The 11,817-nt window shown below is 36.9% G+C and overlaps 1 pseudogene; it reads left to right on the forward strand.

Moving 5' to 3' along the window:
- The window catches only part of LOC122150983, a 26,253-nt pseudogene that overhangs the window by 9,872 nt on the left and 4,564 nt on the right, over positions 1-11,817 (forward strand).

Below are 11,817 nucleotides of genomic sequence, written 5' to 3' on the forward strand. Positions count from 1 at the left end.
AAAAACCTGCTAGAATTAAGAAAACAAACAAAACACACAACAATAATCTTTGATCAGTGTACATTCCCAGCTGGCTGTAAAGGAGGTATTCAGATAAGTGTATACTTTACAAGATATTCTTCTTGCTCACTAGAAACAGTGGACTTCACCACGTAGGCTATTAGTTGGCTTTGTAGCTCATTGCTTATATCCTAATGATTTAATCTTCTTTACCAACTTATTCACATCCTTAAAAGTTCTTTTTTCCTAAATTAAGTGCTCATTTTTATTCTGTTACTAAAGACTTCTAGATCAACCCTTTTTGGACAAGAAAATTATGATAATAAATATCAGTGTCTTTTTTTTTCTTTTTTTACAAAACCACATGAAAGTGTTTTTGAATCTCATGTTCTTTTTCCCCCTTTTCTTTCTCATAATGTTTCTCTGACCCTACCTCTTGTTCCCACTTTCTCCAATTCTTTGCTTACTTTCCATAAATCTGAATCAACTACTGGATTTATATCCTGGAAATATTCTCTCTTTAGTCAAATAGCCTCTGACTGTAGAACTGTGAGAAAAATAATCGCTCTAAAGTAACTCGGTAGGTGAAAAGAAAGAGGCAAACATGAGGATTTTTCTCTGATCCAATGCATTTATACCCTCAGGGAGGAAGTACTAATGAAACTAAAATAAAAAACTTTTATTTCATAAATAATACTATCATAACACTTTTTTTCTTCTATTTCTGCACTGCACACCCAGCATACTAATTACCATAAGTTAGTTTCATTTTATGGAGAATTAAACTATAAAAAATTATATATTAATGAGAAAATAAACAAATATATCCTCAAGTGGAATGCCCGTCTTAAAACTCTTTCATTAGTGCACATTTCTTTAAGTTTTCCATATTCCCTGAAATTCACAGAAAACATAAACCAAAGATCACTTACGTGGGGGAGTTCTACTGACTTGATGTGTAAATATCTAGATCACTTTCCTTTATTTTGGACCTGGTACAGTAGTAATGGGAGCATAAAGGTAAGATCATATGTCTTTAATTTGAAGAAACTGTTGCTATTTTTAGATGCCATTGAGTTGGCTTGACTCATAGCAACCCTATGTACAACAGTATGAAACAATTCCCAGTCATGCATCACTTAAGTCCATTGTGGCAGCCATTGTAATTCTGTCTCACTGAGGGCCTTCCTCTTTTCACTGACCCTTCACTTTTTACTAAGCACTAAATTCCAGGTAATGGACCTTTCTGACAACATAATCACCACAGATGAGATGGGTCTAGCCATTCTCCCTTCCAAGGAACATTCCCACTGCACTTTTCCAGGACAGATTTGTTAGTACTTCTGCCAGTCCATGGTACTTTCTGTATTATTCACCAACACCACAACCCAACTCCTCTTCAGTCTTCCTTATTCATTGTCCAGCTTTCACATGCATATGAGGTTATTGAAAATACCATGGCTTGGGTTAGGCACACCTTAGTCTTCAAAGAGACACCTGTGCTCTTCAGCACTTTAAAGAGGTCTTTTGCATCAGATTTGCCCAGTGCAATACATTGTCTGATTTCCTGACTGCTGCTTTCATTGTTGTTGATTGTGAAACCAAGTAATATGAAATCTTTGACAACTTCAAACTTTTCTCCACTTATCATGATGCTGCTTGTTGGTCCAGTTGTGAAGATTTTCATTTTCTTTGTATTGAGGTGTAATCTGTACTGCAGACTGTAGTTTGTGGTCTTCATCAGTAAGTACTTCAAGTCATCTTTACTTTCAGCAAGCAAGATTGTGTTATCTGCATATTGCAGGTTGTTAATGATTCTTCCTCTAATCCTGATGCCACATTCTTCTTCATATAGTCCAGCTTCTCAGATTATTTGCTCAGCATACAGATTGAATAGGTATGGTGAAAGGATACAAACCTGACACACTCCCTTCCTGATTTTAATCCATGCAGTATCCCCTTGTTCAAACAACAGCCTCCTGGTGTATGTACAGGTGACTTATGAGCACAATTAAGTAGTCTGTAATTCCCATTCTTTTCCATATTTGTTTTTTATTAAAGAAATTAAAATAACCTATTTGATTGCATAAATAGTGCTGTTACAACACATTAAAATTCCGAAGACTGTTTATACTTCTATGAACTTGCTCTTTAATAAGTATTCATAGAGAAAGAACTGTGATAAATGCAGTTGTCGTCTCATATTTTCAGCATATTACATTATCCATCTGAATGTTTTGTAAGCTGTAACTTTGTTTTTAAAATTCAGTGATTTATTTAAATTTCTTGAAAGGAAGTCACAATTCATTTTTAGTTGACCAGGTTTGAAATATCTTCCTTAAGAAAGTTTTGTTTTCTTATTTAATGAAAGTACACCAAAAGCCAATCTTTTCCTGTTTCTGTCTTGTAAAGTACCTGTGATAAATGCATTACAACTGCACCATTTGAGAAAAGAATAGATGTTGTAAATCTGATAACTTAAACTTAGGTCTTGGGTTCCACTGGTAAGTGTCATTGACATTTTTCAGCCTTCTGAAGACCTAAGGGAAGCCAAAAGCCACTCTGAAGAATGAAGACTGGGCAATCTACTTCCATAAAGATTTACCCTTTGGGAAACCGAAAGGGGGTCACTATGAGTCAGAATCAACTTGATGGCAATGACATTGGTTTTTGGTTTAGCTTATTTATTCAAGAGAAATGACCATTCAAAGAGCTGACCTTTAGAAAAATATTGTTGTTGCTATTCAGTGCTGTTGAGTCATCGCCAACTCACATGACTTCATGTATAACAGAATGAAACACTGCTTGATCCTGTGCCAGCCTCATGATCCTTGCTGTACTTGAGCCCATTACTGCAGCCACTGTGTCAATCCACCCTGTTGAGGGCCTTCCTCTTTTTCATTAACCTTCCATTTTACCAAGCATAATATTCTTCTTCAGAGAATGGTCCCTTCTGACCAAAGTAGGTGAGACAAAGTCTGGCCATTCTCACCTTCAAGGATCATTCTGGTTGCACTTCTTCCAGGACATATTTATTAACTCTTTTAGCAGTCCATGGTACTTCCAGTATTCTTTGCCAACACCATAACTCAAAAGCATCACTTAATATAGACTTACACAATTAACATTTCAGCTTGTGTGTCTTATTGATGACTAGAAAAGGTTATTATTGTTTATGTATATGTAAGTATTTTTTTAAAAAATTAAATACATATTAATGCTCCTATAAACAGAAAAAAAAAACAAAATATATTTTATTTATGCATGTGTAATATCAAACAAAATACAGGCCAAACCTAATTTATATTGAGCTTTTACAATACAGTCTTACACATACCTGTACTTCTCTACCAGCTATACTAACATCTTAATTTGGCCCTAAGCATGGATCACATTAGATTCTGAAGACAGTGCAAGGAATAAGATATAGAAACTCTGTGTCCAGTATTTTTTTTTTTTTAATGTAGACTAATGATCTGTGTCAGATTCTACAGGGTCTATACAAATGCAATACTTTTGATTCACTAGCTGTCATTTTGGATTCACTTGTAACACACATCCCATTCAGTTTTGAATAATATTTTGGCATGTTATATGCTCAGATAGTGTAGTGCCTAAGGCACTTCACTGCTAACCAGAAGGCTGGCAGTCCAAACCCACCAGTCACTCCTTGGAAGGAAGATTGTGCAATCTACTTCCATAGTGATACTGCCTTGGAAACCCAAGGAGGGGTCACTATGAGTCGGGTCCAACTTGACGGCACATAACAACAACAACAACAACAGCATGCTCAGATAGCTCTTTAATACATCATCTCTGAGAATATTTGTATGCAGATGAGCATTTGTCGAGCAGTGCAGTGCTGTACCAAAAAGAATTGGTTGACATTCAGCCATTTCAGGAAGTAGCATGTGATTGAGAACCAATTGTATTAAAGGATGAAGCCCAAGCTGCACTGGAGGAATTGGTGAAAAACTAGGATCCAGGAATTGGCTATGTAACTATTGAGATGTTTCAACAAACACATGCAGCCCTAGAGGTGCTTAAACATTTTTGCCATTCAAAGAGATGACCTTAAGAAATTTGGGAAAAAGCTACCAGGCCAACTGACTGGAAGAGATCCATATTTGTACCCATTCCAAAGAAGTCATCCAACAGATTGTGGATATCATCATACAATGTCATTAATATCACACACAAGTAAAGTGTTGCTAAAGATAATTCAAAAACAGTTGCAGCAGCATAAACCAAACCAGTGATGCTGTCAAGTTGATTCCAACTCATACCGACCCCTCCTTGGGTTTCTGAGGTGGTAAATCTATGGAAGTATATTGTCCAGTCTTCCTTCCGAGGAGTGGCTGGTGGACTTGAACCACTAGCCTTCTGGTGCAGTCAAATGCCTCAGGCACTATGCCACTAGAGACAGGAAATTTCCAGAAATGCAAGCTGGATTCATAAGAGGATGTCAAACTAGTGGTACTATTGCTGATGTCAGATGGGTCATGCCTGAAAACAAAAGATACCAGAAAGATGTTTACCAGTGTTTTATTGACTCTGCATGGGCATTTGACTGTGTGGATCATAAGAAATTATGGTTAACGTTGTAAAGAATGGGAATTCCAGAACACTTAATTGTGTTCATGAGGAAACTGTACATAGACACAAGAGGCTATTGTTCAAACAGATCAAGGGGATAACATATTTCAGGGTTTAAGTGAGGAAGGATGTACACCAGGGTTGTATCATTTCACCATACTTATTCAATCTTTATGCTGAGCAAATAATCCAAGAAGCTGAACTGTAGGAAGAAGAATGTGGCATTGAGATGGAAGGAAGTCTCACAACTGGCAATATACAGATAATACTACCTTGCTTGCTGAAGTTCAAAGTAACCTTGAAGCACTTACTGATGAACATCAAAATCTTCATTGTGGATTACATAAGCCAATAAGCAATAAGCCAGTAAGCAACATCACAATAATGGAGAAACACTGAAGTTGCCAGGTATTGGATTTTACTTGGATCTATAATCAACACCCATAGAAACAGCAGTCAAGAGATCAGACTTCTTACTACACTAGGGAAATCTGCTGCAAAAACCCTCTTTAAAGTGTTAAGGAGCAAAGATAACACTTTGAAGACTAAGGTATGCCTGATCCAAGCCATGCTATTTTGAATCTCCTCATATACATGGGAAAGCTGAACAATGAATAAGGAAGACCAAAGAAGAGTTGATGTCTTTAAATTGTGGAGTTGGTGAAGAATACTAAAAATACTACAGACTACCAGAAGGACAAACAAATCTGTCCTGGAAGAAGTGCAGCCAGAGTGCTCCTTGGAAGCGAGAATCGCCAGAGTTCATTTCACGTATTTTGGTCATGATGTCAGAAGGGACCATTTCCAGAGAAGGATACCATGCTCAGTAAAATAGAAGTTCAGCAAACAAGGGGAAGACCTTCAACTAGATTGACTGACACATGGGCTTAAGAATAGCAGGGATTGCTAGAATGGTACAGGATTGGGCATTGTTGCATTCTTTTGTACATGTTTGCCAATATCAGTGGGAGGTTCTAACATTCCTCTGTATCAGCTCCAAAGACCTGAGGGTTTTGCCTTACATCCCTGCCTGTGGCTGTTCCTTCTTCAGGTGCTCTTCTTGTATAAGAATGATCAGACTTAGTGGCATCAGGGGTTGTTATTATTTGTGTCATGTCGGTGATCTATGAAGGAGGATATGTTTTGGCTAAAGAGCTAGTTGAAGATTAGAACATAAAACCAAAGTGACTGGACTTTTTACTTATTTATTTATTTCCTGATGAATTATTTCCCCATGATGATCTACTCACTATACTTTCAATCGTTCCAAACTGACACCTTAGATCAAAGTATACTTTGTTGTTTGTTACTTCCCAGGAGATCAAACTCTAAGACTTAAACTCTATAACTTCTCACATATTTTAATATGCTATTCCATGCCTTTTCTAGTAAGCAATTTTCCCAGAAACTGTATAGTAATAACTCAGAGCTAGATCCTATACGACGATGATCTTTCATGAAATTTGATAGTTATGGAGTTTAGTTTCTCCTTACATCAGGTTCCTGTCGACATTCAAATGAATGACAAATTCTAAGTGATAATGGAACATTTGGTAATGAAACAAAGCTCAAGATAATGCAACTTTCAGAGGAAGACAAGGGATCCTATTGGCGTTGTGCAGTCGTACAATTAGGTGAGAATGAAATGTTCATTACTTGTTCTGAAATATTTGGTGCCCCTAAACCATTCCTTGCAATAATTGCTGAGGTTATTCTGTTAGTGGCTATTATTCTGTGAAATGTATACTCAAAAAAAAAAAAATCACCCAGGTAGGATTTTTTTTTTTTTTTTCCTTTTCTGTAAAGCTTTCATGTTATGACATACTAACTGTGGTGGTTATATTTGTGTGTCAGCTTGGCTGGGCATGGTTGAGTGGCTGGGCAGCTGGTGGTAGTTATTCCCCATGATGAGACTGGCAATCAGCTCCATGGTGAGACCTACCACAAGCAGCTGAGTAGCTGCTTTAGGGATGTGGTCTGCTTCCCCTATATAAGAAACAGCTTTGGGAATGATCTCTAGCTTATGGCACACTTGAACCCTGCATGTAGCCATGTCGTTGTTCAGCAGCCTGCCATGCTCTGCTAACCGTGGGACTTTCAATGGACTTGAATGAGTGGCCTGCCATGTGGTTTGGTAATGTTGAGACTGTGCTTTTTTACTTGTTGACCTTGGGCTTGTCAGCAGAAAGGTCAGCCTCTAGCTCCAGTGGGCCGGGAGCAGGAGGCAGAGCTGAAGCCCAAGGCTGAGGGGCTTTCACCCAGCCCCTACAGCCTGGTGCTTTGAACTCGGATTTAAAGCCTTCAAATTATAAGAATAAACTCCTGTTTGTTAAAGTCATCCCATTTGTGGTATATTTTTGTCAGAGGAATATGAGATAACCAGAACAGTAACTTTGGAATTTTGGGGGAAAAATTCAGTGTGTCTTATTTGGAGTGTTATTTATGTCAGTAACAATGGTGACAGTGAGCTATGAACTTGTATAAATGTACTTCCTAAAAATGTTAGTATTAGAAATACTGTTTTTATCTTTTCTTTGGTAGTACTACTGCCAGGGCACCAATTACATGATAGGTGTTTTGGCACTGGAATATTAGAAAATTCTGGCATAGTTTAGCATAAAACGTTGCAAAGAAAAACAATTATCCTTTCACTTAGATAGTTCATTTTTTTTTTTTTTTTTAGTTCATTTTTTTTTTGGAAAAGTTTTATTAAATATTCTAGATTTCTCATACAAGAAACTTTTTTCTGTCAGTTTCCTATTTTTCACCCTGTGCATGATAGATTTTGAGTTGAGAAACCAAAGGTGGACTAAGAAAATCAGTCTTGCATTCTGTATTTTTTAAACCAACATTTAATAACATAATTGGAAGTTAATCATTCATCGTTTTTCATAGCCCAGGGCACTGAATTATGTTTGACTGAAATGAGAGTGAGGTCAGGGAACTCTGAGGAAAGCATGAAGGAGTGTTACCATCTAACACAGCGCATTTCTCCTTCGTTCCAAAGTGGAAAACAATACCCTGTGTTCTGAACTCGGGGTAAATTGAGCATAGTCATGCCCCAAATAGTAAACCAACCTTAATATTTAAATTCTACTTTTGTTACAGAGATGATGGAAAAGAATTTGAACAAATTGAGTAGCTGTATAATTTTTCACAGATTAATTTTCAGTTGAATAAAACATAGATAAATATGACATTAAGTAAAATAATAACAACTGAGAAAAGAGTGCAAGGGTACATTAATGTGCATTATTTTCTGCATACTTATGATCAGCAGATGAGAGTGACATCTAGAGTTAGCCTGTCTGTGTTAGAATCCTGTCCTTTATTATCTTCACGTCTCAGTGCTTCAATTTTCTCCTCTGCAGAGTGGGTTTACTGATGGTTCTTACCACATATGCTATTACATTACATGACATGCTTATATTTAGCAGAGGCCTTGAAACAGAGAAGGTGTTCAATAACCACAAGAAATTCTTAATTTTCTTAAAGCAGCAATTTTCAGTCTGGCTATATATTTGCTCTTTTAGGAGGTTTCTTAAAAATATTATTGTTCAAATCTTACTAAATTAACTGGCTATATTTTTGATCACTTAGGATGCTTCTCAGAAATAAAGTTGTTCATACTTTACTGAATCAGCTTGATCTGACTGGGAATGAGGCCTCAGTATCTGCATTTGTAAAAAATGTGTTGAAAAATGACTTGCTTAGAGTTCTATTAGTCTATTGTTTTGTTTTGAGAAAACACAAATTGTGGTATTAATTCTCTTACAACTCTTTATGTTTGAAGTTGAGTATAAGGAGAGCTGAGAATAAAGTTATCAGAGAGGTAATTGGATTTGGCAAAAGCTGGAAGATTTTTGTCCTTCCATTTCAAAGAACTGAGTATGGAGGTCAGCTTTGGAGGTACCCAAGGACTGGCATTAAAGTCAGAGTAACAGAGCTATGGGCTGGGAATCAAGAAAATGACACTAGATTAAAACAGCCAAAAGAAACCTGGGAGAATCTCATTCTAGTAAGGTGGAGGAATAGGCAGACAAACTACACAGACTTTCTTCAACAAAGGAAAGAGGAACCAATTAACACAGGCACAGAAGATAATCCTGGAGCCCTGAGCTTTGAAAGGAATGATACAGAAATGGACTAAACTCCAACTAGTAGAAGAACCTGCAGGAAAACAGGGAAAAAGGAGACATGCAGAGCTGTGGACTGTCAGCAATCTTGATGGCACAGACAGTTTGGATGTTGCCAAGCAGTGTTAGGAACTAAGAATTAACCTAAAAATTGGCCCTGTTAGCCACAGACTGCATGGGTGACTGCACTGGTGGCTGGTGAGTGAAAGTGGAAACAGCGAACAAGGAAACAAACTGAGGTGTGGACTTTTGGCTGCCCAGAGGGTGCAGCTATTTTGAATGTTTACAAGCAGTTTGACCATTTTGGATATTTAAAGTGACAGCATTCTCTCAGATTCCAGAGACCAAAGAATAAGCTCTACTTGCCAGGGACAGTAAGAACGTACTGGACACTTAGGACTGGAAAGGTGTGATAATCCCCTTGTTAATCTTATACCCCACACCCTCTTGGTGAACAGAAGTGCAGCCATCCCTCAGTCCCGCCCAGCTTCTGGGCCAGCAGGAATTCCATCCCAGTCTGTGTGCTCTGACCAAGCCTGGGTACCCTGCCCCACCCTGCCAGATTTTTAATTTATTTTAGTTTGTTTGTTTTTGTCTGTTTTAAAATTATTCTCTGCCCCCACTCCTTCTTCTTACTCTTTCTTCTTCCTTTCCCAGGTTCTAGTTTTCAGCTTTTTCTCTCTTCCCTTTTCCTGGTTCCCATTTTTTTTTTTTTTTTCTTTCTTGTACGTTCCTTGTTAATCTTTTTGCATTTGTCCCATTTTTTTTTTCATTATTCTCCTACTCTACCTCTTTTCTCTTATTCCCCCCTCTCCAGATACTGTAGGTTCTTTCTTTTCCCCTTTTTCTATTCATATTTCTTTTGGCTTTTTAGAGTATTTCCTTAAATATTTTCTCTCATTTATTGCCTTTCCTCTCTCTCTCTATTTTTTTTTTTTTTTCTCGTTTTGGTGATTGTGCCTGCGTGTTTATGTGGTGTGTGTTTTTTGCCCTCTTGCTTTTACTTTTTTGATGGTTTTCAGATTGTTGCTTTTGTCTAACTGAGTAGGAGACAACAACTGTACACATATGACCCAACAATTCCCACACTTCCTGAAGCTCCACTTACTGAATGAGGGGCCACCACTTCCTTCTGCACCAACAGGTCAATGATACATGACCACCAATAAGAGCCTGATTCACCCTTAACTGCTCTGCGTAAACAGTGAACAGAGATCTGTGCAGCCACTCTCATTCTCTATCACACTCACCAGGAGATAGATGGTGAGTACATAGGTGCTGCCAACTAGCGAATAGAGGAGCACAGTACCCTGCTTACCCAGATACATTAAAAAAAAAAAAAGAAAGAAAGAAAGAAAGAAAAGAAAGATCTTGGATGAATAACTCCAATATACAATCACTAATTAAATATAAATACAAGAAAGTCACAGTGTTTCAGAGACAACAGACCATCACAGTCCACACAAAGAAGCAAGACAAAGCAATAGAAACAAGGACCAGGATACAGAACATATCCCTGAGGAAGTAGTAGCATTGGAATTGCCTGAGAAGGTATTCAAATGAATTATATTTAAGTACCTTCAATGGACTGAGACAGATGGAAGACACTGGCAAAATTAAGGAAAACAAAGTAAAATAAGCTTACAAGATTGTCAACAGGGAACCATAAAGATCAATTGGCAAAACCCTAGAATAATTTCAGAAGAAAATAAAAGAACAAAATGACAAAATAAATGAAAAATTAGAAATGATACAAAATCTACAGATAGAAATCCAAAAGATTAATAATAAATTGTCAGAAATAGATAACATATTGACAGGGCAAAGGAGTAGAATCGAATCAGTGGAAGACAGAATTAATGAGATTGAAGACAAATACCTGAATATTTCTTAGGAAAGGGATCAATCAGAAAAAAGATCAGAAAAAAAAAGCCTAAGATTCACGTGGGATACCATCAAAAGGAATAACCTGCGTGTAATTGGAATTCCAGAACAGGGAGAGAAAAATAAAACCACAGAGAAAATTGTCCAAGATTTGTTTGAAGAGAATTTCTCTGATATGATGAAAGATGAGAATATATCCATTCAGGAAGTCCAATGAACCCCAAATAGGATAGACTCCAAAAGAAAATCACCAAGACATATCAACATCAAACTCATCAAAACCAAAGACAAAGAAAGAATCCTGAAAGCAACACAAGGAAAAGGAAAGTTACCTACAAAGGGCAAACAATAAGACTGAACTCTGATTTCCCAGCAGGAACCATGCAAGAAAGAAGACAATGGAATGGTATATATAAAATCCTGAGAGAGAAAAATTTCCAACCAGGAATTATATACCCAGCAAAATTGTCCCTCAAATATGATGGTGAAATTAGGAGATTTCCAGAAAAGCAGAAATTAAGGGAATTTTTTAAAACTAGACCAACCTTACAAGAGATACTAAAGGGAGTCCTTTGGAAAGAAAACCAAGAATAGCAAACAATAACAAACCATTAATAAACATGATGACATAACCTAGAAACCAACCCAGTTATGGAAGTATCCAAAGTAAAATAAGCTTACAAGATTGTCAACAGGGAACCATAAAGATCAATTGGCAGATGAAGACAACTACAAAACAAAAGGAGGAAAAAATAGTGTAGTTATAGAACTTCTAAATAGTGAGGAAGTTAAGAGAGTTGCAAGATAGAAAGGACTGTTCTAAACTCAGGGAGAAAATTATAAATCACAGGATTACCTGAAAGAAAAATGATAAACCTTCACATCAAAATAAAAAGGAAGACAAGAACAAATATTTAACAAATATTAAAACAACAACAATGAAGGAAATGATAACATGATTCATAAAGAAAATGAGGTCAGCACAGAAAATTGTATGGATCAAAGAAACCAGGAACACCACAAAAAAAACACATAACAATATGGCAATAACAAATTCATACTTCTCAATAATTACACTGAATGTCAATGGATTAAATGCACCACTCAAGAAATGGAGAGTTGCAGACTGGATGAGAAAACATAACCTATCAATATGCTATCTACAAGAAACACATCTTAGAGACAAAGACAAAAATAGACT

This window comes from Orycteropus afer, unplaced genomic scaffold, assembly GCF_000298275.1.
Source record: "Orycteropus afer afer isolate SDZICR_OR568_19922 unplaced genomic scaffold, OryAfe1.0 scaffold00277, whole genome shotgun sequence".
NCBI classification, from domain to species: domain Eukaryota; kingdom Metazoa; phylum Chordata; class Mammalia; order Tubulidentata; family Orycteropodidae; genus Orycteropus; species Orycteropus afer.